Below are 6,000 nucleotides of genomic sequence, written 5' to 3' on the forward strand. Positions count from 1 at the left end.
AAATTTTATGCTTTCATAGGTACTCTATGTGGATTTATAAAGAAATAAAATATTTTTCTTCAAGATTTGTGGAAATGACTTTTTATAAACCCAGAACTGTTATTTATTTATTTATTTATTTATTTTTCTGATCAACACTAACTTCCCTTTGCCGCGTGCTGCTGTGATCATTTTCATAATGAAATATATTGAAAGGTTTCTCCAGCAGGTCTTTGGGGCCCGTAATGTAATGGAAGTTAAGTCAAGCATACTCCGAATCATATGCTAGTGATTTGCAGTCCTGTGCATTACTCATAATCTCAATATTCCAGAGAGAATGTTTATCTTGTGTCAAATGTTTACAAATGCATTGATTATTTGTAGCCTGAGGCGTTTATGCTAATCGAATGAAGCCGTAATGACTCGTGTCGCCACATGATGTCAGTGCTCAAGCAGGTCTGGACTGATGGCATGCAGTTTTAACTCTGATCATGGGATTTCCACAGACATTACAGCCAAGCCATACACTCTTATAATCAGCACTAACTTAAAAAAAAAAAGCGTCCAAAATATTTATCAATTCCATAATATATTTTCAATAGTTTTAGTTATTAGAAATAACTAAGAAATTAATTTCATAAAATAATTAGATATTCCATCATATATTATTATTTTATAAATTTATTTTATTATTTATGTATTTTATTTATTCATTTTGTTTATTTATTGTAGTTTTAAACCTTCTTCAGTGCTTTTGGACTACACACACACACACACACACACACACACATATTAGGGATCTTCCTTGTATTGATATTGGTTATATAAATAAAATATTAAAAAAAAAAAAAAAAAATTCCAGTCAGAACTTGTAAATTTCACAATGAATTACTAAGAAACTGCACATAAAACTGAATTAAACATGAAATTTAGAGTTAGACAGACTGAAATTGTATTTTCTTGTAAAACATTGTCCAATAATATTTGTTTAAAATTGTATAATTTATCAAATATATAAAATAATAATAATAAAAAAATACAGTGTAGGTGTTAAAATGTTTATGTATTATTAGATGTTAATTCATACTAATTCATCACTTTCACTCAGAAATTGCTAGTAAATTTTGCAAATCATTACAAAGAAATGGCAAGAAACACATCAAGTTAAATGTGAAATGTAAGAGTGAAATAGTTTTGTTTTGTTTGTAAAACACGTACGATAATGTTTGTTTGATTATATAGCGATATACAGACAGTATAGGAATTTATGCATTCAGTAATATTAATGTTAATTTATTTACTAATAGATGAATTAGTAGAATACTGGTTGAAAGGAATTGTCTGGGTTTCTTGGGGTTATTTGTTTATTTGTTTTACTGTGGATAAAATCCCCGAACGAAAGCCACACGTTCATATTTAAATTCTGCTCTGGTTTCTGTCATCATGCGAAACCCCTGCTGACACTAAAATAGCATCAATAAACATCAGAGTGTTCGGGATTCCTTTAGACTAACACACACACAACAGAGAGGTTAGAAAGCAGCATAGCGTGGCTGCTTATTACCCACAATGCCTCCGTTTGTCGTTATAGGGCAGTTTATCAGAGCGAATGTGCGATGCAGATGCCAGAGGCCATAAACAGGAGAATGATGCCTTCTGATAAACATGCAAATGATTCCTAATGATGAAATTACACTAATTTTGTACAGCTACAGGGCAGAGCAGCTTCTCAAATAATCTTTCAAACACACAGACAGATGCTCTGAGAGACGGCGGTCACTTCTCTGAGACTTTGTGTGGAAACTGTATGTCCTCTGTTGGTGAGTTCACAGAAGCACATCATTCTAATGTACAGTAAAATCATTGTTGCCTGATCTCTCTAGAAAAGTATATTTTATTTTATTCTGTTATTTTATTTTATTTATTTTATTTGATTATTTCAGACAAATGTCTTGTCAGAAAATATATTATTTAGAATTATTACAATTTCTGAAAACACGCATGAACAAATTAATATTTTATTTTATGCAAAGGTCTTTTTAATAATTAAACCCTTTTACAATTGTATTTTAAATGCCTGACTGCAATATTTCTCCTCTTATTGCTGTCACTTTACTATTTTTTTATTTTATTTTATTTTATTTTATTTTATTTTATTTTATTTTATTACATACAAAAGTCTTGTCAATAATTATATTCTTATATAAATATAATTTAAATTCCTAAATACACATAGGAACAAATTAATATTGTTATTTCATTTTATTGCAAAATATTTTTAATGATTAAACCAATTTTATTTTATTTTATTTTATTTCAGGCAAAAGTCCTTTTAATAATTAAATTATTTTACAAATATAAGTTAAGTGCCTAAGGAAGGAACTAAACATGTAGGAACTAAATAATAAATCCCTCTCACTCATCCTGTCACCTATGGAAAAAAACAAAACAAAAAAAAGACATTCCTTTACAGATAATTATGAGCAGAAACATTGGATGAACATCGAAACAAACAACACTATTAGTGGTCGGTCATATTTCATATTGGCACACCAAGCACAAGCAGGCCCAAATATGTGGCTGTAATCTGGAAAACCTGTCACTGGCCATATTTAATATGTTGGCAAGCCCCAAAGTCGCTTCTAATAAGCCTCCGTGAGCTATATGCTGTAAGACTGTATACTGTGTTTAAATTCTCTGCATTGTCTCTGCATAATTGCGATGACTCCCACACACAGCCATGGCTAACGGCGTAATCTGATCAGAGTCTAAACGAGCCTGAATGAAGGAAGGAGCTGAGGATGAGCCTCTCTGAACGTCAAACAAATCAACGTGCCTGATGCGGTTTCACAGAGACATGTCTTCAGGTCACATGACGACAGCGTGATGTTTCTCACACATGTATGTGTCACGTCTCTAATAAAGTCGTGATTAGTGAAGCTTTGTCGAGCAGCTGGCGCAGTGTTTGCTCTTGCTGTTAATTAAACTCCAGACTGTAATTTTGAGGAGCCTAAAGATATTCAGTGAAACACGTTTCATGTTGTGTCTTCTCAGTTTCACACGGTGATTGATGAGAAGCTGGGGATGGGTTTTGAAGCAGTGGCTTCACTTTTAGCTGCAAAGAGGCTGCTTTAGATTTGTTCTTTTATTTGACTTTTGCTGTGTGTGAAGTAAAAATCCTGTAGCATTTTAAACGCATCTCGAGATACAGGTGCATCTCAATAAATTAGAATGTCATGGAAAAGTTCATTTTTTCTTGTAACTTATTTCAAAAAGTGAAATTTAATATAATTTAGATTCATTGCATGTAAAGTAAAACATTTCAAAAGTTTTTTTGTTTTAATTTTGATGATTAGAGCTTACAGCTCATGAAAGTCAAAAATCAGTATCTCCGAATATTAGAATATTTACATTTGAGTTTCAATTAATGACCATCTCTACAGTATAAATTCCGGGTATCTCTTGTTCTTTGAAACCACAATAATGGAGAAGACTGCTGACTTGGCAATGATCCAGAAGATGAACATTGACGTCCTCCACAAAGAGGGTAAGTCACAGAGGGTCATTACTGAAAGATGTGGCTGTTCACAGAGTGCTGTATCAAAGCATATTAAATGCAAAGTTGACTGGAAGGAAGAATTTGGGTAGGAAAAGGTGCACAAGCAACAGGGATGACCGCAAGCTTGAGAATACTGTCAAGCAAAGCTGATTCAAACACTTGTGAGAGCTTCACGAGGAGTGGACTGAAGCTGGAGTCAGTGCATCAAGAGTCTCCACGCTCAGACGTCTTCAGGAAAAGAGCTACCAAGCCACTTCTGAATCAGAGACAACATCAGAAGCATCTTACCTGGGCTGTGGAGAAAAAGAACTGGACTGTTGCTCAGTGCTCCAAAGTACTCTTTACAGATAAAAGTAAATTTTGCATTTCTTTGGAAATCAAGGTCCCAGAGTCTGGAGGAAGAGTGGAGAGGCACAGAATCCATGTTGCTTGAAGTCCAGTGTGAAGTTTCCACAGTCAGAGATGATTTGGGCTGCCATGTCATCTGCTGGTGTTGGTCCACTGTGTTTTCTGAAGTCCACAGTCAACGCAGCCATCTACCAGGAGATTTTAGAGCACTTCATGCTTCCTTCTGCTGACAAGCTTTATGGAGATGCAGATTTCATTTTCCAGCAGGACTTGGCTGATCACCTCCATGCCACGCCGAATTGAGGCAGTAATTAAAGCAAAAGGAGCCCTTACCAAGAGTACATATAGAGTAAATGAACATACTTTCCAGAAGGCCATCAATTCACTAAAACATTTTTTTATTATTATTATTATTGGTCTTATGAAGTATTCTAATTTGTTGAGATAGTGAATTGGTGGGTTTTTGTTAAATGTGAGCCTAAATCATCACAATTAAAAGAACCAAAGACTTAAACTTCAGTCTGTGTGCATTGAATTTATTTAATACACGAGTTTCACAATTTGAGTTGAATTACTGAAATAAATGAACTGTTCCACGACATTCTAATTTATTGAGATGCACCTGTAGTTAGGATCTTCTTTATTCAGTTGCACTAAGCCTAGCTGTTTTTGATACAGAAACATGTCCTGTCAAAGGACATTAGAAACTGTCCAGGTAACAGATTTATTTAGGTTATAAAAACTGATTTATTTAGGTTAGAACATAGTTTTGAACTGTTTCTAAATGTCCAGTTCTCTTGTTGTGATTAGAACGGCATTTAAAGGTGATTAAAACGTTTCTTAACTTTATTTTCTCCCAAAATATAACTTTATCGTAATGTTTGTTTTTAATATTCTAAGAACGTTAAAAAGTATTTCCTGATTTCCTGAAAAGTTTCTTGTCCTGATTAGAATGCTATATAAAAGTCACAAAAATCTATTCTATAAATTTGACTTTTAGCCAAAATATAACAATATTTAGGTATTTATTTTCAATATTCTAAGAACGTTAAAATGTTTCAGGTTTCTTGTGATGATTAGAACGTTATTTAAATGTTACATTTAAATGTTTCTTAAATGTTCATCAAGTACAAATAACATTTCTCCTATTATGAGAACATATATCAAATATGACGTTCCATAAATATATGTTCCATAAGCATTACTTTAAGAAGGTTTGTCCTAACGTTTATATAACATTAACTAAGGCAGAACTGGTGAACTCTCAATATTCAATGCTCACGCAAACCATGTGGGAGACTCAATTCTCAATTAATTTCAGCAAAGTTTGGTGTTAGCATGCTGCTAAGCTAACAACACAAACAAACATTTGGTAAAATACTAAAAGACAAATATTCTTCATATTTAACATTCTTTATATTCTTTAAAAGAATATACTGAAGCATGAACTGAATGTAATGTTTTGGACACTTGATTACATTTTAAATACAAGTAGATGAAAATGTATTATAATTGAATTGTTAAAGTGTCTTTGAATATGTAAGTGTCCTTTTATTTCATTAATATTATATAATCTGCAAGTACAGTTTTTAAAAATATAATTTTAATATACTACAAGTTAGATGCACTTATTTTTCACAAGGACATTTACCTATTCTTCATCAGCCCTTTTCAGAATAGGGTGAATTACAGTTTATATTTCTATATCTTTGTCTACTATCTTGGCACTTTTTTTCCATAAGTTCATTGTACAAAGTATCATAATTGCACTGCCCAACTTTGTGGAACAGCCTTAACCTCAGAAGAATACCAAGAACGTCTTAAAATACTGCCCATGTAGGGAGCTTGCTAGGTTTTAGAGCACAGTCTGATCTCAGTCTCAGGTACAAATTCAATAAAGTGGTCTTTTTTAGTCTTCTTGTATTTACAATGTTTGTGTCAGTCAAGTGTTTGTGAATTTGATGTCTAGGTTTTTGGTTTGTTTTTTGCAGACATATGCCATTCTCTCTGAGTGTCAGTTTCTCAGGCAGTAATGATCAGTGTGAGGCCTCTCAGAGTCACCGCAGGCTCAGATAAAGTCCTCAGGGAAAACATTATCATGATTGTCTCGTGCC

This window comes from Barbus barbus (genome assembly GCF_936440315.1).
Source record: "Barbus barbus genome assembly, chromosome: 23".
Lineage (NCBI taxonomy): Eukaryota > Metazoa > Chordata > Actinopteri > Cypriniformes > Cyprinidae > Barbus > Barbus barbus.